General features: G+C 41.2%; 1 long non-coding RNA gene across 2 annotated transcripts in view; it reads right to left on the bottom strand.

The window, feature by feature from the left end:
- Positions 1–25,643, bottom strand: part of LOC138756287 (uncharacterized) — a 325,157-nt gene that overhangs the window by 270,670 nt on the left and 28,844 nt on the right. For both annotated transcript variants that reach the window (XR_011352951.1, XR_011352950.1), the window contains exons 2-3: positions 20,193–20,315; positions 4,368–4,561 (exon numbers count right to left, since the gene is read on the bottom strand). This is a non-coding gene — a long non-coding RNA (uncharacterized lncRNA). The remainder of the gene's footprint in view (positions 1–4,367; positions 4,562–20,192; positions 20,316–25,643) is intronic.

Raw genomic sequence — 25,643 nt, 5'->3', positions numbered from 1 at the left:
ATCAGAATGTCCCCCAGATCCTCGCAGAAGGATCTCACCCTTTAACATAGCCTGGTGGGGTGGACAAAGGTTCCAATCTCCACACCACACCTAAAGCACATATCCAAAATTTCTGCCTTTGATTTTTGTGGTGTGAGGGACAGCTGGTGCAAGAAATTTTATTGCACCAACCTGTCTCTGGCGTTGACGGCCCCCGTCACACTGTCCAGACACAGATCGTGCCACCACTCTTTATTGATTGTTATCCCCAACTCTGACTCCCATCTCTCCCTTGGCCTGTGTAAGCCTGGCTTTGGGTCCTCACTTTGGAATATGTAATACATCTTAGAGATAAATTTACACAAATTCCCCTGTCGAATTAGAATCTCCACGTTACTACATCTAGGTAGGGTCATAGATGGTCCCAATTTTTCCCTTAAGAAAATCTTATTTGCAGATAGAAGAAGAATGTTCTATTAGACAAATCATATTTGTTCCTCAATGACACGAGCTGCTTTTGCTTGTAACAATCCTCGATACACCCAATTCCTTTCTGACATCAGGTGTATCAAGGATTATCCAGAGTCAAGACTATTAAGTTGTTCTGGGTCAAGGGCACTTTGGGAGACAACCCCACCTTTGATCCAACACATTGATATATTCTTTGCCATATCTGAAGTACATGCCTTAGTATGTGATTATTCATTTTCTTTGAAATTAATTTAGTGTCCCATTTATATATAAACTCTCTTGCTACCTAACGCATGTAGTCCAATTTATGCCCAGGAGGGGGGGACCCCCTCCACAAAGAGGGAGGTGACAAACCTTGCCTGGGCTGCTCAGTAATAATTTTTGAAATCAGCTAATTTTAAACCCCCCCAAATTATACTCACGTCAACCTTTCCATTGAGATTCTAGCTATTTTACCATTCCACAGGAACCCTAACACATAAGCTGAACATATTAAAAAAGCTCTGGGGCAATGAAATGGGTATCTATTAAAAAAGATACTGGAGCCTTGGCATCACCTTCATTCTGACACAGTTAACTCTGCCCACCAGTGTTACAGGCAGAGTCCTCCATCTAGCAAGATCCTCCTCAACCTTCCAGAGCAAAAGGAGATGATTAAGTTTGCATAAATCACATAAATCTTTGTCTACTTTAATCCCCAGATATTTAATGCCTTCTTACGGTCATTTAATTTGGCTTCTCTGTTGATATTGTCTATAATCCCCATTTGTCAAAGGCATGATCGCACTTTTGTCCAGATTTACCTTATACCCTGAGACCTTCCCATAATCCTCCAGCCTGGCCAATAACCTTCCTGGGGGTCTGTCAAATATTCTAACACCTGGCCCACCCTGTACACCGGTATGTCTGTACCCCTGTATGTCTGAATCCCCCCAAAATGGCTTCTGCCAGTGGGTCAAATGGCAGTATGAGCAGCGCAGGGGACAATGGGCAGCCCTGCCTACTGGAACTGCTCAGTGGGAATACTGGAGACATCTACCGATTCATAATAATTTCTTTCTTGGGGTTTATAGTACCCTGAACAAAAAGTCCCATTCCAATATTTAAAGGGCTTCTCCACATCCAGAGCTATGGCCACTCCTAGATCCACCCTTGGGTGTGCCAGATGTACTATATTATGCAATCGAGCTAAGTTATTTGCTGAATTTCCCCTTTCTGCAAATCCAGCTTGGTCTGGATTCATTAATTTTGGCAAATATTCTGCCAAACTATTGGCCAATGCTTTTGCAATGATTTTATCATCTGTATTCAATAACGAGATGGGTCTCTGCCGCCTGATCCACCACCTTCATAAGAAGGGGCATTAAGAGATCAGCATGGAAACCATTCTCCCCCAGTAATTTGACAGCCTGAAAAGAACTCAGAGTCCATGCAATCTCCTCTTTAGAGAAAGGCGGACTCAGTCCCTCTCGCACTTTCTTATCCAAATTTGTTAGTTCAAAAGAAAGCATCAATTTTGGTAGGATCTCCCCCAACTCTGATTTATACAGCTCTTTATAGAACTGTTTTGTTTATTTCCTTTGGTTTATGTGGAAATCTTGCTTTTCCCCCATTTGAATCACATAGATTTTTCTTGAGACCTCTTCTGCCCTCACCTGCCAGGACAAGATGTTATGGGCCCTCTCCCCCAGCTTGTAAAACTGTTGCCTAGATCTTAAGGTCAACATTTCAGTCTTATACATTTACAGTGTATTATATTTGAGATTTATCTTCATTAATTTCCTGTATTTTTCTTGTGAACCTGCTCTTTGATAGTCTTATTTCCAATTGGGCTACTTCCTGTTCCAAACTATTGAACTCTTTCACATGCCCCTTTTTTTAATACCTTTGGTTTATCCAATTATCTGGCCCCTTAAATAAGCCTCCAGTATGTCCCATATTAGGAAGTTATTATCAGTAGAGGGACAGCTCACCTCATGGAACAATTCCATCTGAGCTCTAATGAAGTGACAAAATTCTGGTTTTCTCAACAGCAACATTTACCTCTTATTCTGTTTCTTCCCCTTCTCAGAGCTCCCCATATTATTTCTTTATTTAATTTTGACATTTATATCTCTAACAATACAACAATAAAGCATTCTCCTCTATGTTCTTATCATTTAGAGTATATACAACTCATCATCCCTTTAATTTTTTCCCATTTATATTTACATTTACTCCTGAGAGGGCAGCAAGTTTTTAACATAATTAATTTCCTCTCCAGCATCCACGAAGAAGCTTCTCTCCCCTCCTGGGTTTATTTTTAAAATTGCAGGGTAAAAGAGGATGAAACCTATCCCCTTATGCTTTCAATTTAAAAAAAAAACTTGGTCAAATTCCTTCCTGCTCCTTAATAGTGCTGCGATAATATCCGAGATAAAGAGGACCTTTATCCCCCTCATATTCAGCTTCCCCCCCCCCCACTCCTTCACTCTGCTTGCTGCCACCCATAAAATTTACTCCCTGTCCTGGTAGTGAAGGACCTTGACCAGGACATAACAAGGTCTATGATCTGGGTCCGGGGTGGGGCGGGGGTTATGGGTGTTGGAGGAAGGGGAGAGACCAATGGGCTCTTTCTATTTCCAACTTATCCCCAATTTTGTCCCTCCCCAGTACTACTGGGATCAATTTTTTCTATAGAATCCCACTGGGTCTCTCCCCTCTGCACGCTCCTTCACCTCCACCATCTTTATATAATTTCTCCTGCTATAATTTTCTAATGAGTCAATTTTCACCATTTTTTTAACCTTTCTCTTATCCACACATCCACCTCACTCTCCCTCCTTTCTAATTCTCTTCACCCTATCTAGTCTATCTTCTGTCACCATTAGCCTTTCAGTTAAATTATCTAACTTGTCTTTAATTAAATTCTAGCCCACCATCAGTGTTTTTAATGTTTTTTTGCATTTTTTTGAATAGCTTCCATAATGTCCCTGGTGGTGGGCACTGATCTCTCTGTCTCCTTATCCACTGCCTTTGTCTTCTCACAGTCCTTCTTTGTTCCTTTTCCTTCTCCTTCATCAGAACTTGTTGAACTGGTGATGCCCTTGCCTCCTTTCTTCTCCATTCTCCATCGGGTCCCCACGCCTTCCCAGTCACGTTGTTCCCTTCACCTGTCAGGCCTAACGCCTCTTCCATCTGATGCTGCCTCGACTGTGGACTCCTCTTGGCCCTCGCTTAGACCTTCCTTACCTAGTAAATGTCTCTTCCCTCTAGTAGTCCGCAACTTCCCTTTCATTGCCATTGCTACCGCTGCTGTCTCTTCCATGAGCCCTGGTTGCTCCCATCATCCTCGGACCTTTGCCACCTTGTTACAAGTGCTTGCCAGCATTCCTGCCACCTTGTTCATGTCCTTTCCCCGCGCCCCCCCCCCCCAACCATGTCAAAACTTTTCAGAAGCATCTTCTCTCATCCTTCCAGTCGAGTCTGCTTCTCTTGGGTAGTTCCAGGGCTCCACTGTCGCTGCCTCCACCGATGTCTTATTAGGCCCAGGATTGGCCTCTCCACCTTCACCATGAGGTGAGCCTTTTCCTCCTTCTAAGTACTTCATTCTCTTTCCCATCTTCATTTTTCTTTTCCATCCCACCGTTTCTTCTATTCATATTGTCTTCTTTGCTTTGGGGTTCTTTTTTATTTTAGAGGATCTTCTTTTATTGTCCTTTATTCCCTTTTCCTTGGGGATCTCTTGGATCACCTTAAAAGTCCCTCACTTCCATCTTGGATATCCTATTGTCCAGATCATTGATATAGATGACAAACAACAATGGACCCAGCAATGATACATGAGGCACACCACAAGTCACAGGCCTCCAGTCTAAGGGGTAAACATCCACCACCACTCCCATAAAGCCAAAGTCAAATCCAGTTTATTACCTTACCTTGGACAGCAAGTGAATGAACCTTCTTGACTCTCTGACAAAGCTTCCTGTGGCATACGAAGCTGAAGGATAAATCTGTAAGGTCACCCCTCATCTTCCCACACTCCATGGAAAAATTGCCACAGCAATTTTACTCAAGCCCTCCAGTCTCAGTAACACCATGTGAATCTTGAATCGCTGTCAGCTTTGTGTATCTGAAAAGAAAATCCCAATTAAATACACTATGAAAGTTCACAAGATTCACAAGACAATGAAACAGAAGCAGGCCAATAAGAAAATGAATGGTCACTATGCCGTGCCCTTTGACGCAAGATACCTTTTGGGATCAGGAGCAGAACAGAATGTGTCAACAGTTGGCAAAAGGGATTGAATAAAAGATTCAGCTTTTCATTTCTGCATAATCTTAAATTTGCTTACACTCTGGTTTCAACTCAGCTTGATTTTAAATGTTCATTTTATTTTACTGCTCCAACATCAATGTCAGCCCATCTAAAAAGAAGGAATAAACTAAAATTCTGATTCCGGTTTTCTAATTTGAACAGTCCCCCTTTTTCATCACCGGCTCCTTGCTTCCAATCATGGGGGATTTTAACATCAAAGTAGATCAGGAAAGTCAGGTTGGTACGGGATCTCAGGAGAGAGAGTTTGTGGAATGCCTGCGGGATGGATTTTGGAGCAGTTTGTTGATGAGCCCAGCAGGAGATCAGCTGTTCTGGATTGAGAATTGTGTAATGAACCAGGGGTGATTGGAGAGTTTAAGGTAATTAGAGGTGGTGAGAGCTCTTAAGGTAAAGGAAACTTTAGGAAGCAGTGGTCACAATATGATTGAGATCACTTTGAACTCTAGCCTATCCTTTTCAAATGTCAGTGTGTCGGTATTTCAGTGGAGAAAAGGAAATTACAGTCGCATGAGAGAGGATCTGGCCGAAGTCGAATGGAAAAGCACACTAATGGGGAAGGCAGCAGATCATCAATGGCTGGAGTTTATGCAAGAAATGAGGAAAGCGCAGGACAGGTACATACCAAAAAGAAGGAAAATTGTTATTGATAAAAATAAGACGATTGTGGCTGATGAAGGAAGTTAAAGCCAAATCAAAAGCCAAAGAGAGGGCAAACAAGGAAGCAAAATTTAGTGGGGAGATAGAGGACTGGGAAACTTCTAAAAGCTTGAAGAAGACAACTAAGAAGGTAATTTGGATACAAAAGCTGAATTATGAAAGGAGGTTAGCAAATAATATTAAAGAGGATACTAAAAGCTTTATATATATTAAATGAGTGACCAAATTAGGCAGAGGTCCAACAGAAAATGATGATGGAGAAATTGTAATGGGAAACAAGGAGAAGGCAGAGGAACTGAATGAATATTTTGCATCAGTCTTGTAAGGTAAAAACATCATGAGTTGGGACCGGAGAAGGAGTCACCCAGTACTAAGGAGTAACAGGATGCAGGTGTGACCTTGTACGCTCAAGATAAGTGTGGCAATAACAAGATGATGTGCAGCAGACTAACAGAGAAGGGTAGCAACAGCTTATTCATTGGACAATGTAATGGTATGATAATTTACTAAGTGCGTGTCCTGAGGTATAAAAAAAAACACCACTTGCTGATATCGGGAGAATGCGCCTTCTCCACCTAACACTGTTAGTTGCAAGTGTTACAATCCGGTAATAAAGAACCTTGATTTCGACTCAGTCTGGTGTCTGACTCACTCATTCTCGAACAAAGCAGACCTAACAGTCTCCACGGTGGAAGACATTAGTAACATATTGGACTCTCATGACTCTCTGGAAAGAGAAGTGAGTGCCGTCATGATCACAAGAGAGATGGTACTTGGTCCTAAGCTAAGTGGTCTAAGGGCAGATAAGTCTCTCTGTCTAGATGAAATGCACCATTGGGTTTTGAATGAGGTAGCTGTAGAGACTGTGGAAACATTGGTATTGATCTTCCAGCAATCAATGGATACTTGCATGGTTCCAGTGGACTGGAGGATCATGACTGTCACTCCATTGTTTAAGAAGGGAGCGAGCAGCAGAAACAAAATTGTAGACCTATTAGCCTGACGCCAGTGGTTGGGAATATGTTAGAGTCAATTGTCAAGGAGGAGGTTACAGATACCTGGAGATGCACGAAAAGAGAGGCCCAAGTCAGTATAGTTTCCTTAAAGGAAAATCCTGCCTGACAAACCAATTGAAATTTTTTGAAGAGATTACAAGTAGGATAGATGGGAGATGCAGTGGATGTTGTGTATTTGGACTTTCAAAAGGCCTTCAACAAGGTGCCACATGTAATGCTGGTAAACAAGATGAGAACCCATGGAATTACAGGAAAGATACCAGCATGGCTAGAGCATTAGTTGATCATCAGGAAGCAGAGAGAAGGAATAAAGGGATCCTATTCTGGTAGGCTACTGGTTACCAGTGGTGTTCCACTGTATTGGGGCCATTTCTTTTTACGTTGTATATAAATGGTTTGGATAATGCAATAGGTGGATTTGTGTCTAAATTTGCAGATTATTCCAAAATAGGTGGTAGGGCAAGTGTTGCATAGGATACAAAAAGGCTGCAGAGAGTCCTAGATAGATTAGGAGAAGGGGCAAAGAGGTGGCAAATGAAATACAATGTTGAAAAGTGTAGGGTCATGCATTTTGGTGGAAGAAATAGGCAGGCAGACTATTATTTAGATAAGGAGAAAATTTAAAATTTTGAGGTGCAAAAGAACCTGGGACTCCTCGTGCAGAGAACCCTAAAGTTTAGCCTCATGGGTGAGTCAGTTATGAAGAAGGTGGCATTTATTTCTAAAGGAATAGCAGGAATGTAATGTTGTGACTCTATAACCACTGGTGAGACCTCACTTGAAGTACTATGTACTGTTTTGAGCACTTTATTTAAGAAAAGACGTGCTGATGTTGGAAAAGGTTCAGAGAAGATTGACTAAAATGATACCAGGAATGAAAGTTAGTAAATAAGGAATGATTGGCTGCTCTTGGACAGTACTTGCTGGAGTACAGAATGATTAGGGGGATCCTCAGAGGCATTTTGAATGCTGAAAGGCCTGAACAGAGTAGATCTGGAAAGGATGTTTCCCATGGTGTGGGAGTCTAGGACAAGAGAGCACAACTTCAGGATAAAAGGGTGTCAATTTAAAATAGAGATGTGGAATGATTTATTTAGTCAGAGAGACGCGAATCTCTGGAACCTGTTGCCACAGGTAGCTGGGGAGTGAGGTTGTTGGGTGTATTTAAGGTAGAGCTTGACAGGTATTTGATTAGTCAGGGCTTCAAGAGTTATGGGTAGATTACCCAGGAGTGGGGCTGAGTGGGAGGATGGATCAGCTCATGATTAGAATGGCGGAGCAGATCGATGAACCAATGGGCCTACTTCTGCTCCTATATCTAGTGATGTTGTTATGCCCTTCTCCATATCAGGTTTTTTTAAACATCCTCACAATTGTCCAATCATAAGGAACCATACCTTCTGCTGTTAAGCTCTGCATTTTCCTCTCTTAACCTCTCCAACTGTTTCCTTCCTGCCTTCTTTAGCTTCTTTGTAAAACCAACCATATTGGCCAAGCTTTTGGTCATCACTGTTAATGTGCCCATATATAACTCAATCAATTTTAATTTACTAACAATAATATGCATCACCTCGAGTTATTTTATAGCTTTAAAGATACAATAGTACGATTTTTAAAAAACTAACAGATGAAGAAAAGTATGAAGGAAAAGCGTACAATTAATTGGAAGAACTTTATGAAGATCAAAAAATATAGACCATTACAATTTAGAATAACATGGACAAGAAAATTGCATCAAACTGTCATCTCTCGAAAACATTATCTGACCATTTAGCTCTGTAAATTGAGGTTCTGATAGCTGTATTCAGGCAAGATTCAATCAGGAAAGCAGTAATCAGTGACACAAGGGAAATGTAGAATAGTTAAGAAATTATATTAAAAATAGATCCATAATTCCAATGCTCAGAATAGTGACAGATCATAAAGGAGACAGGTCCATGACAGAAATTAATGCACTTTCACTTCAATATTTGCACATGAGTCTAGACAAGATCTTGGTTGTTATTTTCAAACGATCACAGCTGAGCAGAGTTCTGTGCTTGTATGAGGATAAGCTACAGAAACAGCTGGATAAAAATCAGGACCAAGATTTGTGCATTTTTCTATTAAAGTACATTGAAGTAAGAAGGCCTCCAAGGAGAATTGAATATAAATGTAATATTTCAGTGAACACTCTTGTAAGGGATCTTTACCTTGCCTTTTAAACACCTGTGATGGACAAGGAGTATCCTTAATTAGTCAGGCACTTATGATGAACTTATTCCAGCTGAAACTCACCTTTCAATGTCCACACAGATTATATTATCTTCACTACTGAGGAGCATATCCCCTTCTTCACTTCTCCCTCTCAATCTCTTCAGCCCTCAAACTCACAAGAATCCAACATTCCTCAATTCAAGAATTGTTTGTCTTGTTACATTCCTCTGTAGAGTCAAGGGCCAATTTATTGCATTAGAAACACATTCTCAAAGAAAATTGTTGTCAACGCTGCTGAGACTCCACTGTAGAAGATTTCAACATTTCATTGACCCTACACTTAAGTTATGAACAATAAACTAAAACTATCCTCTGTGAGGAACTGAGATTTCTAATGTACATGAAAATATTAACAGTCAAATCTTTATGAGCAGTTGGTTTCATTACAATGCAGGTGAACTGTGACTCATTTGCTATATTTCATTTTCATTGGAATTTCAATAAATTATAACAACTTTATTTAGTTTCTTTTACAAATTAAAGCATGCTAAGTTGGAATTAGTATTATTATCAAATGGGTGGCATGGTTAACACGATGCTATTACAGGTACACAATCCTTTATCCAGACATCTAAAATCTGGAAAGCTCCAAAATCCGGCAAGTGGGGGAGAGAGACAGCAGCGCGAGTCGGGCGGGCAAGGGGAGGGGAGATTGGCAGTGTGAGTCTGGCGGAGGAAACCGGAAGTGCGAGTTGCGTGGGTGTCGGGGGGGGGGGGGGGAGAAGACAGAAACAGCACAACTGGAAGGGGTAGGGGGTGGATTCGGCAGCACAATTCAGGTGGTCTTAAATCTGGCTTTCCGAAATTCGGAAAAATCCAGAATTTGGAACACACTGTCCCCCAAAGGTTCTGGATAAATGATTGTGTACCTGGTGCCGCCATCTAGCACTGTCATAAGGAGTTTGTACAAATGTACAGGGTGGTTAGGTGAGTTGGATGTAATTAGGAGGCATGATTTCCATGAGCAGGAAAGGACTTCTAGCATTAAAGAAACTTTAAAAATTAAGAATTTTTTAAAAATTGATCTTGTGCCATATGAAATGAGTTGGAGCGAGGTAGGTGGAAAGAGTTATGGAACAAATTCCAGAGTCTTGAGCAAAGCCATCATGGAACAATGAAAATTGTAAATAAGCAGGACTGGCAACTTGTGAGCAATCCAGAAAGAAGCATGGAGGAAGAGATTCTAGATGACAGAACATTGGCTATTTTGGTGATTTTTAAAATATTCTAGATTCTGGTGGATATCACACAAAGTTGGCAGATCTCAGAACTGTGGTTTCAAAGTGGACCCTTTGCAGATTAATGAGATGCTGCTATCAATCACAAAACACTTTTTAATGTTAACAGTTGGTGGGGGGGGTGGGGAATGAGATTTAGGCAATCGTCTGAGACTCTGTAATATTAAAATGCTATTTATATGATGTATCTAAAAATGTTCTATACAAGTCTTGGAAATATTAAAATAAAATATTTTTTTTTAAATCACACAACACACGAACTGGTTTAAATGTGTTTTCATCCTGATAAATGTATACAAAACATTTGGAGGGAAATATTTAAAGAATAAGCAATGGATAAAAAATAAATGATACTGGACAAACTTAACTGTGGTCTGGATGCATTGTGTGTCCTGTTGCAGCAGGGGCTGATGGAGAAGCTTGAGGTTGGAGAGACTGGAAGGCTTGAATTATATGGAGAGGTTGCTTTGGCAGGGTCTTTATTCAAGGGAGAACAGGAGGCCAACCAAATAGATACTTATAATGTCATAAGCATGGATAAAGTGAATGCTTGCATTATTTTTCCCAGGGTAGATGATTCCAGAACTAGAGGGCAGAGGTTTAATTGAGAGGGGAGAGATTTAAGAGTGGCCTGAAGGGAATTTATTTCATGTGTGGAACAAGCTGTCAGAGGAGGCTATAGAAGTGAATACAATTACGACATTCAAAATTCATTTGGACAGCTTCATGGATAGGAAGGGTTGAGAAGGGATGGGCCAAATGCAAGAGTGTGGGACTACTCAGAATGCCAACTTATTCAGCACCTCCATGCTGTAGCACTCTATGAGTCAATAAGACTATGGTTTAACATTTAATTTAAATTTAAATTAGATTTAAATTTAAATGTAAACATACAGCATGTGTTACGAGCCCAAAAGACCCCAAAACCCAGCAGCAATAGATATTCACCAAGACAAATGGTTAAAAAAGTTGCCTTTAATTATCTTTAAACATGAAAACAGGATCAAACTCTAACCTATTACTATTAACTAACTAACCTAACTCCCTTCTAATTCTCAGCACACTTATATGTAATGTGTGTGCAAGTTCAGGAAAGTTCTTTAATTTACAATCCAATCTCATTTCTCATTTCTCCAAGTTTACTGGTTGCAGGCAATTCTTATACTGTGCCCAGAATTTATCATTTATTAATTTTACCAGGCTTTGGTGCTTGAAAGGTAAATGGTTACCGCTCAGGAAGGTTCTTGTCAGTTTTCAAAGAGAGGTTTGTTGTACACTGGACACCCACAACTGATTCCTTATAACCAGCCACATCAATATCTTGCTGAAGAAACTTGCCCCGTCAGGGTTTTCCAGATGATAATCTCTTTCTTTCAGGTCACCACAGAGTTCCTTTTTGTTTCTCTTATTTCAAGTGAAACATTAGGCAGCCAGTCCTCTCCTCTTGCATGAAAAGCAAGGGCTTTGACCAGGCTGAACTAAGCACTCACAACCCATCTTCAAAATGGGGTTTTTCCACAAGCGTGCCAGCTTGTCCTGTTCCAGTCCCAGCTGCTGCTGCTGACTGTAGCACTGGAGAACTGATCTCTCTCTCTCTCACACACACACACATATACACACACAAAGCCTGTTTTACTCTCTCTGCTTGAAAAACCACATAACCCTCATAATACAGCAAGTTCCATTCCAGACAGCCTGCGGCTCTGATGAATTCTTTCATCTGTTGATGTTTTGGAAACAACAATCCATTTGTGAAGTCTTTTGGGCACTCTCCAAAGCTTTTGAAAAGGCTCTGGAGCCGACATGTCTAGCATTAGCAGAGCTCCAGATTTTAAATAAGATCTGTTTTAAAGTGTTTGTATGTGACCTACACTAAAAAACCTGCCCCAATTTATCTCCCACACATGGTAATAGGCCCTTCCAGCCCATGAGCCCATGCTGCCCCAAATACATCCAATTAACCTGCAACCCCCATATATTTTGAAGGGTGGGATGAAATTGGAATACTCAAAAACTCCTTAAAGACAGCACTGGGTTTGAACCTAGGTCAGTGGTGCTGTAGCAGCATTGCACTTACTACGCAAACCATGCCTATAACGAGCAATTGGTAGGGATCACAATGTGTGGTTGAAGTGGATACTAAAAAATAACAATGGGAATAAAAGTGAAAAAATTTGTGAATTTGCCGCAGCCTGCATCAGATTTGACATGGGGCATCCCATTGATACTTCAACTAGTGGGCTTCTGTAATGTAATCCACCAATAGGTACCAACTTATACCTCTTTTCCTTTGTGAACAACAGCCTGTCAAAGGAAATCCTCAATCCTGGAGGATGTGTTCATATTTTCTTCATAAAATCACATCATCTCACATTTGAACTAATAGACAGGACAGCCATTTAGCCCATCAAATCGATCACAGAGCAGCTCTATACCCCCACGGATATTCTCCCTACTTTATCATCAATTGTCTCCAGATTCGACCACTCTAGTGGAAATTTTGTGTGACCAATTAACCCATCAATCTACCTGCCTTTGGGAGGAAAGCAGAGCACACAGTGGAAGCATGCTCGGTCATGATGAGAACATGCAAAATCCACCCAGGCAACAGCAGAGATCAAGATTCAGCCCAGATCACAGGCACAGTGAGGCACCAGCATGTCACATTGAACGTATCCATCTGATTGATAGGAGTGTAGTGTTTGGAATAGATTCCCCCCAGAACTCTCTGATGTCACACTCAGTCAATTGCTGCTCGACTCTCTACTGCTTCTTTTTGCCAATCACTCGTAGTCCATGCCCTCTGGAAATGTTCGCTCCTAATACTGGAATCCCTTTATTTTGAAATCTGTCATCTAATTTCACCTGAGGAGAGTATTTCCTTGTTTAGTGTCATCGTCAGGCCTTGAAATGTTCCCTTTCGTAGCCAATGTAATGACAAGGATCAAAAAGAACTGTCGTTCTGATAATTGCTTTTACTCTTCTCTGAGAAACGACTTTTCATCACACTCCCATGCCTGTTGTTTTGAAGAAAATGTGTCCTTCCTGGGGGGGCACGTGGAAAAGTTTTGCAAGTTAAAATTCAACAATGTCGATGTTCAACAATTTCCTCCTCCACCATTGGGTTTAATTGTAGTCAATTTGACTCAAACCTGCTGGGAGAGTTTATTTTGCTTGCACAATTCACGTGATGGGGTGGGGGAAGGGGGTGGTCAGACATATCCATTGTACTCTGAATGTTATTGCAACATTCAGCCTAGAAGGTCCACAGAGGGAATGCACTTACTGACTCCGAAGGAAAAGTGGTGTCACCAAACTAGACCCCACTGAACGTCCAGACCTAAACCACACAAACAAGTGAGGCTAAATAACATAAGCAAGTTGTGCAGCCATGTTGCACAGGGTTGATTGCATGAGGGGAGGCTTATTGCAGCTGCAAAGTGAGCTGTTGTAGCTATTGAAAGGGTAAAATTACATCCCCCTGGGCTTGTTCCCACAGTGACGATTCCAGAGGGCCAGAGGTGCTAGAGCAGTTTCCTCTGACTGCAACCTGACTGGAATGAGAATGTCACACGTAATCACATTCTTACTGACGAAAGATTTAGCCATCAGATACCAAAATGTGTGTACATGGAACACAGGGAAGCTGTTGGTATTTGCAACAGATAAAATAAGTGATACTGCAAAAAAAAAAGACAAAATGTGATATCATATGATTTGAGAGTTTGTCATATACACAAGTTCAATGTACTGAAATTCTTAGATAAATAAATATTTACATTTGTAGTTCGTGTTTGCAGACAGATTATTTGGTGCTCCCCGAGTCATTTATGGTTAGAATATTTTGGGGAGGTTCAAGAACCTGATAGCTCTTCAGGCTGCTGTACCTTCTGCCTGAAGACTGCAACAAGAGAGCATGACCAGCAAAACGGTGATCCTTTGTGATGTTGGCTGCCATCTTGAGGCAGAGCCTTACATAGATGCCTTCAATGGATGGGAGGTTGGAGCCAATGATGGACAGGAAGATTTGTTACTTTCTGCAGCCCTCTACATCCCTGTGCGTTCAAGTTTCCAAACCAGGCTTTGATGCAATCGATCAGTATACTTACCACAGTACCAAATACACCATGTATTGATTACAGTATGGAAACAGGCCATCTCGGCCCCTCTAGATCGAGATGATCTCCTCTAGTCCCACCTACCTGCACTATCCATAACCCTCCAATCCCCTCTCATCCATTTACCTATCCAACTTTTCCTTAAGTGATATAATTGACTTTTCTGCAACCACCTCAAGGTCATTCTACTCAGCCGCCACTCTCTGAGTAAAGAAGTTTCCCCTCATGTTAGGTCTAAACTTATGCCCTCTAACTCTTAACACGTGACCTCTTGTTTGAATCTCACCTACCTTCAAGGGAAAGGACCTATTCACATCTACTCTATCTACCTCTCTCATAATTTTAAATCTCACCTCAACCTTCTACACTCCAATGAATAAAGATCCAGTCTACTCAATCTTTCTTTGTAATCTAAATTCTGAAATCTAGGCAACATTTTAGTAAATCTTCTCAGCATTCGCTCTAACTTATTGATATCCTTCCTATAATTTGGTGACCAGAACTGAACACAGTATTCTAAATTTGGCCTCACCAATGCTTTGAATAATCTCAATGTCACTTCCCAACTCCTATATTCTATGCTTTGATCCATAAAGGCCAGCATACCAAAAGCTTTCTTCATCACTCTATCCACATGAGATTCCACTTTCAAACAACAATGAATTGTTATTCCTAGATCTTTCTGTTCTTCTGCATTCTTCAGTGCTCTCCCATTTACTGCACATGTCCTGTTTTGATCATTTTTCCCAAAATGAAGCATTTCACATTTTTCACTATTAAACTCCATCTGCCATCTTTCAGCCCACTCTTCTAAGCAGTCGAAGTCCTTCTGCAATCTCTGAAAACCTTCTTCACTATCCACAACTCCACCTATCTTTGTATCATCTGCATATTTACTAATCCAGTTTACCACCCCATCATCCAAATCATTAATGTAAATGACAAATAACAAGGGACTCAGTACCGATCCCTAAGGCACACCGCTTGTTACCAGCCTCCATCCTGACAGACAGTTTTCCACTATGACTTTGGCATCTACTTTCTAGCCACTGTTGAACCCATTTGACGATCTCAAAATTAATATCTAGTGCCTGAACTTTCTTTACCAACCTTCATGTGGAACCTTATCAAAGGCCTTACTGAAATCCATATAGGCAACATTCATCATCTACGATCATCAACATTCCTAGTCACCTTCTCAAAATATTCAGCAAGATTTGTCAAAGATGACCTTCCATGCACAAAATCTTGTTGAGAATTTCTGATCAGACCCTGTCTCTCTAGATATTTATACATAGATCATCTCGAAGAATACTTTCCATTAGCTTAACAACAATCATCGTCAAAATTACAGGCCTTAAATTGCCAAGCTTACTCCTCAAACACATTTTAAACAAAGGAACCTTGGTGATAAGCCAATCCTCCAGCACTACACCCCTCTCTAATGACATTTGAAAAATCACTATTAGAGCCTCTGCTATTTCTTCCCTGATTTCCCTCAAGGTTCTGGGGAAAATCCCATTGGGACCTGGATCCTTATCCACCTTTATATGCTTCCAAAGCTCCAATACCCCCTCTTTCCTAATCCATACATTTTCCCATAAATATCCCTTTTGCTTCCCTTATGCTGCACAATTCAATATCCTTTTCCCTAGTGAATACCGAAGAAAGGAACTTGTCAGTATCTCCCCCATCTCATTCGGCTCTGCACACAGCTGTCCACCCTGATTCTCTGAGGGACCAATTTTACCCTTCTCTCTCCTTTTGCTATTTACATATATAAAAACCCTTCGGATATATTTTTACCCTGTTTGTTATAGCCACCTTCTTTTCAGTTCCCTAATTTTTTTCTTAAGATTCTTTTTACAATCAATGTATTTTCTAATCATCTCGTTTTTTGTTTCTTTTAATGTAAGCCTCCCTTTTTATTCAAACCAAATTTCTAATCTCCCTCAAAAACCCCACAGTTCTCTCGAACTTTTGGCTCTGCCTTTTATCCTCACAGGAACATAAAGATTCTGTACCTTCAAAATCTCACCTTTAAAAGACCTCCAATTCTCCTCAACACATTTCCCATAAAACAAATCATCCCAATCCACTCCCTGCAAATCCTTTCTGATCTCTTCAAATCTGGCTTTTTCACACTCGAAAACCTCAATCTTTGGACCATTTTCATAATTATATTGAAACTAATGGTACTATGATCACTGGATCTGAAGTGCTCACCAACACATACCTCTGTTACCTGCCCTATCTCTTTCCCCAACAGTAGATCCAACACTGCCCCTTCTCTAGTCAGTACCTCAATGTTTTGCTGCAAAAAAACAATCCTGCACACATTTTACAAATTCTAATCTATCCAGCCCTTTCACAATCAATATTAGAAAAATTAAAATCCTCCACTTAAACCAACCCTGTGCTTATTACAAATATCAGCAATTTCCTTACAAATTTGCTCCTCTATTTCTCGCTCCCCACTAGGTGGTCTATAATACACCCCTATGTATAACTTCTCCTTTCCCATTTCTCAATTCCATCCATACCACCTCCCTTGACGAGCCCTCCAATCTATCTTGCATCAGCAATAATATTTTCCCTGACAAGCAATGCTGCACCACCCCCTCTTGCTCCTCTAATTCTATCACACCTAAAGCAGCAAAATCCCAGAATATTTAGCTGCCACTCACAAACTCCTGCAACCACGCCTCACTAATCACCACCATGTCATACTGCCAAGTGTCTACACCTTCAGCTCGTCCACCTTCCTTACAATACTCCTCGCATTAAAGTGAATGCATTTCAGAGATTTCACACATCTTTCTCTCGGTTTGTTCCCATCTTTACAGTCAACTCTGTTAATTCTTTCCATCATCTCCTCTTCATTACTGAATTGATCATTTTCCTTCTCAATCACCTGTCTATCCATCCCAAAATTTTGCCTACGAACTTTCACTGTTTGCAGTCTAACCTTCTCCTTGCTGTTCTCCTTTATTAGGTTCCCTTCCCCCAACCATTCTAGTTTAAAGCCTCCTGAGTAGCCCCAGCAAATGCCCCCACCAGGATCGTGGTCCCTCTGGGATTCAGATGCAACCCATCCATTTGGCACAGGTCCCACCTCCTCCAAAAAAGGTCTCAGTGATCCAAAAACCTGAATCCCTGCTCCTTGCTCCACCCCTTCAGCCACACATTCATCCTCCTTATACTATTCCTGCCCTCACAGTTGCGTGGCAGTAATTCAGAGATTACTCCCTTTGTGGTCCTTCTTTTTAACTCCCTATCTAACTCCCTATACTCATTTTTTTAGGACCTCTACACTCTTCCTCCCTATGTCATTGGTACAAACGTGTACCACAACCTCTGGCTCATTCCCCTCCCAACTTAGGATGTCTTGGACATGGGAAGCCACATCCCGGACCCTGGCACTAGGGAGGCAAGCCACCATCTGGTTCTCCATAGTGCGTCCACAGAATCCCCTATCTATCCTCCTAACTACTGAATCCCCAATAACTATTGGTCTCCTCCTCTTTTCCCTACTCTTTTGAGCTACAGAGGTGACCTCATGCCAGAGATACACCCACTGATACTTTCCCAAACTTGGCTGTTCCCCCCCCCCCCCAACAGTATTCAGAGGAGTACCTATTGTTGAGGGTTACAGTCACTGGGGTCCTCCCTAGTATCTTACTCTTCCCTTTCCTTCTCCTAACCGTAACCTCGCGTGGCCATGGTGTGACCACGTGGCTATAACTCCTATCTACGACTTCCTCACTCTCTCTGAGGAAGAGTTGAAGGGTAAGGTCATCGAGCTGCAGCTCCATTTCCCCTAACACGGTCCCTGAGAAGCTGCAGCTCACCACAATTAGTGCAGACATGGACGTGCACGAGTCTAGAAAACTCCAGGACCTCCCACATCTGGCACTGATCTCACATTCATTCCTCACACCCTCACCTCAAAAAAATAAATAAAAATAAGAGAATAGAGACAAATATACAGGCCTACCTTAATCCATACGAGCTCGACCTCATCCTCTGCTTGCCAAAGCCTCTCGAGCCTAAACCTCAATACCCCACTCCTTCCTTGCATCACTCATTTGCTGGGCCACACCGCTGTCCGCTGCTATACCTTACCCTCTTTTTATTAGCCCTTGACCAATTAACCCAGTTACTTACTCCTCGCCCATCCTCCTCTGAACAGCACCGAAACTCCGACTCCTCACTCGAATCAACTACGCCCGAGCCCCAGTAAGTCTCTGAATTTAAGTTCTTACTTTGCTTCTCCTCCTCTGAATGCCACCAAAACTCCGACTCCTCCGACACCTTGGAAAAATTTGCTATTAATCTACCATGCTAAATCTCCTCACAAAGCTGACTTCACAGTTGCCTCAATGAAGTCCTCCAATATATGGTTACTTGCATCCCGCCAATGAAGGAAGGTAATTGATTGCTCATTCTCCCCTTCCTAGGGTCCACCAGAAACTCTTTGGTTTTGCTGACATTGAGACCAAGATTGCTCTGTTGACACCAAGCAACCAAATTCTATATTCTAACTCGTAGCCAATTGTACAGTCAAAAATGTGATGACATTAGCTCTCTTATAGATTGCCTTGGAGCTGAACTTGCCTACACAATCATGGATATAGCGGGAATGGAGCAGGAGTCTAAGATTTGAGATGCTTTGTATTGAAGTGATGTTGCCAATGTAAACTGATTAGTATCTGCCGATGAGGAAATCCAGAATCATGTTAAAACTTAGAAAATCACGGTTAAAATAAATTATGCAACCCATTTAGTCTTTCTCATGGGGAGTATTTTCTCTATCCACCTGGAATTGGGTGGGCTAAGAAAAAAAGATTGTGGAGGGGGACCAATTCAATCTATAAAAGAGCTGCCTCATAGACAAATGGCTCTAACTCAATGTAATCTCATTGCAGGATAAATCACAAAAAAAATCAATAAATTTAAATTTAGACCTACAGCATGATGACAGGCCCTTGTGGCCCAGAATGCCATGCCTCCCAAATACACCATTTAACCCATAACCCCTATACATTTTGAACAGTGGGAGGAAACTGGAGCACCCAGAGGAAAACATACAAACACCTTACAGACCATGGTGAATTTGAACTCAAGTTGCTGGTGTTGTAATAGCATCGGCCGAATCAGGTGTTCCTCCCACCTTCTAAAATATATGGGTTTGGAGGTTAATTTGAGTGGTACGGTTTTTTTTAATGACCAGAATTGACTTCTACCATGCTGTAAATAATTTTAATTTTTAGTTAAATTTATATTTCTCAACCTTAAAAACTGTTCAGTGGACTTCTGACATTGATCTGACTATGTGATGTCAATTTCAACTCATCCAGAATGAATGACACAGAGTGGGGTGGGATAATTTGCAACTTTTTTTTTCAAGTAGAAGTGTTGATCCATGGGGGGGGGCTTCCAAATTCATCATTAAATAAAAGGAGTGTTTGAACCAAAAATATGGCCAATGGAATACATGAGAGAGATGTTGTGACCTCATTACATTATGAGATTTTAGAAAAGAATTTAAAAATGTGGAAGTACCAATATCAGCTGAAGTTGTTCAATGCAATCAATGTCATTGTTCACCTGTAAAGGGTGAAAACATTATTGAACTTTTCACACCATCACTTCCTGCAAGAACAAAGAAAATAAAAATAAATATTTTACACACAGGCTGAAGCTTGGGATTTCATCTGGACAAGTAAAAGTCCAATCCCTTGTCAGGAGTGCATAATGAAAAAGAACTCCATAAACTTGACACTGAAGGCAATGTCTGTGAGGATTGGAACAAACTATTAAATTGATGGGAGTAGACAAAGGATTACTGGAAGAACTCAGCAGGTCAGACAGCATCCATGAGTAGAAATATTCAGTCAGTGTTTTGGATCTGAACCCTGTATCAAGTCTAAAATAGAATAGGTATGATTACATATCTAAAGGGGAAAGAAACTGGGGGTGGGGGGGGGGGTGCGGGTTGGTACCCAGAGGTGTCCTTGGTCTCATCCATTGTCAGGATGAAGCTAAACATCAAATTACGGCACAATGCATCCTATATCTCCTAGACAGCCTTAAACCTAATGACATGAATATTCCACGGTTTCCATCTCTTCTTTACCTATTCATGGGCATTCTTTTTCTCTCTCTCTTTCCCTCTCCTTCTCTCTCTGCCCATTCCTCTTCCATAGGTCAGCACATCATGGCCTGAAGGGTCCGTAATTGGGCTGTGAAGTTCTGTGTTCTATAAATCAAATGAGTAAATTATTCTGAAATATTTATACATTTATTTTATTTGATATATTTCTTTCCATATGTGATTATTATGGGCTGTGTATTCTGTGTGTGCACAGTGGTTTCGTCTGGCTGTATATTTACAGACAAATGATAATAAACTTCAATTTGTACGACATTTTTATGTTGCTTAAAATTATTTTTAAGATTCTTTGAGTGTGATATCATGTTAATGGTAAATGCAGTGGTGCTTCTGTGCAACAAAAACAAATGGACGTCAAACGTCAGGCAGATCAGACTTGTCCATTGAAGAGTAATACTCAAAGAACATTTCTCAGGCACCATTGACTCAATGTTAGCTCATTAAACCTAGCCTAAATACAGTAATAACTTATAATGGGGCGGGTTCACAAAGAGGTCTCAAACAAGATTTAAAATGTTCCCCTATCGTAGATTCCCCAGAACTACCATAAAACTTTTAATTACAAAGGGCCAGATCATCCCCCAGGATCTACCCACAAGTGTTGGCAGGTGAGCCCAGAACTGGATTTCAGGCTGGGAAGGCTGCCCACACAATCTGCACCTGGTTAGACCCCGCACAAGCACAACCATCCCATGGAAATCAATAGGAGCAATTATCCGCTGGGACATAATTTCTTATTTCATCAGTCTATTTTTTTTTTAAACGTTATTTTACGTTTTAATGTAATAAAAAACTTAATCCTCTTTTTGCTGAAATAGATCCCAAATGTGTTTTATTTTTTAAGTACATTTGGGAATGTTGCAGATGTTCAATGACAGTGACAGGTTTGGCAGTGAGTAATTCTGGGGAAAGAGCCTTTTTCCCAGAGCAGTTGGCCAGTTACACTGGGACAGACCCTGCATTGTGTAATGCTGGGCACCCAGATTCCAGATAAAGAAAGCACCGCAATTCAGAGCAGACTCCTAGTGACATCAAAAATAAGCAGAGATCTCGCCTCAATCAGTTTCTGAAAGTGAATCTCGCCTCAATCAGTTTCTGAAAGTGAATTCTCTGGGTCCGGCATCTTTTTGGGAAGGTTATGGCACTTTGAGCGTCTTTCAAGGCCACTTCAGAAGGCAATTAATTATGAAACATGTTGGTGAGAGACAGAAGTCATACATCGGCCAAACCAAATAAAATAGTGGGTCCCCTGTCCCAATTGACACATGAGCAATATGGATTTTATATCAAATGTTCAGTCACTTGTTAAATTCTATCATTTATAATCAACCCATGCTCTCAAGCTGCCATGGTGAAATTTGAATTCTTATTTTTATTAAACCTAGATGATCAGATTTAGATTAGTTTTATTTATTGTTGTCACATTTGCCGAGATACAGTGAGATCCTTTCCTTTTGCATACCATTCAAAGGCTGGCAGATGCGCTATTCTGGCACCAGCTTGCAAAGAAAAAAAGCAGAGAAAAGAAATAAAAAGGAAGAAAATTCTTTCAGATACAGCGAACGGTCAAGGATCTCGACGGTCTCCTCTACTATATCTGTTGCCCCTATACCTACCACAAGGCCACTTTTTCCTGTCCAATACCCCACCAATTACAGTCACTACCCTGTCAGGATCTCCAGCAGTACAGCTTTCCGAGGTTTTCCCTTTTCACAGCTGTGACAGGAAATTCAATTTTAGCATCACCGTGGAAAATTTATTCCCATCGCTACACAAATTTTACAAAATCGCCCTAAAGATCATTTCCAGGAGAATGTAAGCTTAAAAGCAATTAGTTTGATCTGTGTGGTGTTCAGCATCTGTGACAGGAAGAAGTCACCTAATGAGATAACCTGGGAGAGATCGAAAGACAGAATGACTTATCGGTGAAGGGCTGGAATTGGATGGAATTGACTGCAAGGCTTTGGGTCGATTAATGACACGGCGCATGTTGTAGATGCTGAGTCATTTTTTTTGCACTGAGCTGCAATGAAATGATACAATCCTGTTTAGAATTCCTTCCAGACTTCAAGCCCATTCAAGCAATTATTATAAGGAAACTTTACTTCTTCATCAGTGTTCCCTCCTGGGACTCAAAGAAATAGTTATTCCACAATGGGGAACAAAGAGGGTAAGAAAGCTTTGAAATGATGCTGAAAGAGACTGCTGTTTGCTGCCAAGGTCACATCTTGCTTAATGATCCTTCAGTGGGGGAAAAATAAAACTAAAACATCAATCTAAGCCAAAAATTCAAGCTTGATTTGCCCAAGTGGAATGCTCTAAGCAGATGTGTTTTATATGAAATCCATGCTCACTGTGTTAATCCAGCAGTGTACTTAGGTTAAAAACACAATCGGAGCATTGACTCAGATGGCTCACCAGTATTCTTAAAGGGAAACTCCGACCTTAAAATATTATCAATGTAATATTATATGAACAGGAGTGTTCAATTCAGCACCACATGGACCAAGGCAATTTTACAATCTAACCAGGTCATAGCTAACTTGTTCCCCAATTTTCTGACCTTCCATTCCTCTTTCTCTCAAAATCCAACTACTAGCATTTATCTATCTTTATCTAACTGACTTCCAGGTGCCAACATTTTTTAATTATATGAGAATTTTACAAGTCAGCGACAAAGCATTTTAATATAGTTGGGAGGGTTGGCATTTAAGTGCCTCCATCTGGCTTAAAAAGGCAGTCAATGAAGGATTGCACTCGACCCCAGCATCTCCAGATGTTTTGTTTAATTATGGATTCATTAATAATCTGGAATTTGCAATAGTGCTGCAGTGTTTTCATGTCTTCCCCAAAATATTTCTTGTGATTTTGAACTTGATGATGCCACAAATCACTATCCAACCAAAAGAGCAAGAATGCCCAATTCTACATACTGTAACTTTGAGATTTAAATGTCCAATATAATAAATGAAGATCCACAATGGTTGGTCTTAAGAGTAGCTGCTGCTGGGCTGAAGAACAGGGGGCCAAGGATATATCCTCCCAAAGAAGAAGAATGCTAAATTGTAATGGCTACCTTGGCTGGAAATTGAAGTCTTAATGTAGCCATTAAAGGCACTAATGAAACCCGCATGGCTGTGTCCAGGCAACTATTAAAGCCTTGATCAGCAGATTAAATATCTGCAGAAAATCTAATCTTCTCTTTAAACAAAATGGATGCAGGGCTGGAGCTGCTAGAACGGCAGCACTGCTGCTAGTGTGGGCCTGGAAGAGGGGTGAAAGGAGGCCCAGCACTGCTCCACAGGATCCTTCCAGCTGATCATAATGCCAATGATGGCATACAGGCTTAAATGACCTGTTAAAGGAGGCGACGGTGTTTATTTTTAATCCTGTATCCACTGGGGCAGTGCCTATGTTGGGCAGCGTTGGGCAGCACGAGGGGTTGCAGGTTCTTGGGGACCAGCAGGACACGGGAAAGAGGAAGAACACCCATTCCCCCCGATGAGAAAGATAAAGCATAGGGGATGATCCTACAGGACAAGTGTCCATGGCAACAGACCCACGAACGGCTCAGCGGCTGCAGGTTGTTGGTGACTTGTGATCAAAAGACTCACACAGCCAGCTTGCAGTGGAAGGACCAATGTAGGCTGCGAGCTGCTGGAGACTGGATCATGCGAATCATGCATCAGATTCAAGAGAATGCTGAGGGCAAGAAGGGTGCCCAAAGGGCTTTGGGTGCTGAAGGCTTCCTGATTGTATAGGGGATTTGGATCTGGAGCTCAAGTTGCAAGTAGTTTGAACTGGAGTCTGTGAAGCTGTCCAAGCACTGGAGAAGAATCCACAGACACTCAGCGACTCTGAAGGGACTATTTTGTACTCTTTCTCCTATTATTAGGGGCGCTGGGCAATGCTCATGGCAACTCTTTATTTGCTCTATGGCAGACAAAGGTTGTTCATCATATATATTACATTTTAATGTATTATTATGTGACAATAAAGGGAATCTTTGAACCATATGTTAGCTAAGACCAAATTAAATCAAAAAGAGCAGAAATGAGTCAGGGGAGGTGGAGGAAGCTTTCCTTCAAATTTGGATAGCTCATTACCAAGTTTTTTTTTTGTCATTTATTTTGTAGAACTACAGTCTATTCAAGGATAGTTAGCATGACTTTATGAGGGGAAGGCCATGCCTCATGAGCCAAACTGAGTTTTTTTAAGGAGGTATCAAAAGAAATTGATGAAGGCAGAGTGGTAGATATGGACGATGTGGATGTTAGCAATGCATTTGACAAAGTTCCCCATGATAAAATTGTTCAGAAGATCATGAAGCGTGGGATCTGTTCTGGGACCCCTGCTCTTGGCGATTTTCATAAAAAATCTAGAAGAAGAAGTGGAAGGATGGCTCAGTAAGTTTGTGCATGATACAAAGGTTGGAGGAGTTCTAGATAGTACTGAAGGTTGTCATGGGTCACAAACAGATATAGACATAATGCAGAGTTGGGAGGAAAAGTGACAGGTGGAGTTCAATCCAGACAAGTGTGAGATGATGCATTTTGCAAGGTCAGACCAAAAGGCAGAGTACAGGGTAAATGGATACTTAACAGTGTGGAGGAACAGAGGGAATTTGGGGTCCAAATCCATTCATCTTTCAAGCTTGCAGTGCAGATTGATAGGATAGCTCTATGGCCACACTTAGAGTATTGTTCCAGTCACCACATTATAGGAAGGATGTGGAAGCTATGGAGATGGTACAGAAGGTATTTACCAGAATGTTGCCTGGATTGGAAATGTCATATGAGGCCAGGTTAGCAGAGCTGGGACTTTTCTATTTGGAGAGAAGGATGGGAGGAGACTTGATAGAGGTCAAGAAGATTCTGAGAGGCATAGATAAGGTGGACAGCCAGCAGCTTTTTTTCAGAGCAGGAATAACAAACACGAGAAAACAGAGAACCATGGAACCCTGGAACATTACAGCACAGAAACAGGACCTTTGGCCTTCTACTTTGTGCCAAACCATATTTTTGCCTAGTTCCACTTACTTGCACCCAGACCAAAGCCCTCCATACCTCTCTGATGCATGTACCTGTTCAAATTCTTCTTAAAAATTAAAATTGAGCCCACATTCACCACTTCAGCTGGAAATTGTTCCATCCCACACCACTCTTTGTGAGAAGAAGCTCCCCATGATGTTCCTCCTAAACTTTTCCCCTTTCACCCTTAACCCATGTCTTCTGGTTTGTATCTCACTTACCCTAAGTGGAAAATGCCTACCTACATTTAAGTCTATCCCCTGCATAACTCTAAATACCTCTATCAAATTTCCCTTCATTCTTCTATGCTCCAGGGAATAAAGTCCTAACTTGTTTAACCTTTCCCTGTAACTCATTTTCTAAAGTCCAGGCAACCTCCTAGGGC

This window comes from Narcine bancroftii, chromosome 3 (genome assembly GCF_036971445.1).
Source record: "Narcine bancroftii isolate sNarBan1 chromosome 3, sNarBan1.hap1, whole genome shotgun sequence".
Classification (NCBI taxonomy): domain Eukaryota; kingdom Metazoa; phylum Chordata; class Chondrichthyes; order Torpediniformes; family Narcinidae; genus Narcine; species Narcine bancroftii.
Note: the sequence above shows the minus strand (reverse complement) of the source record. Positions and strands in the feature narration are given on the sequence as shown.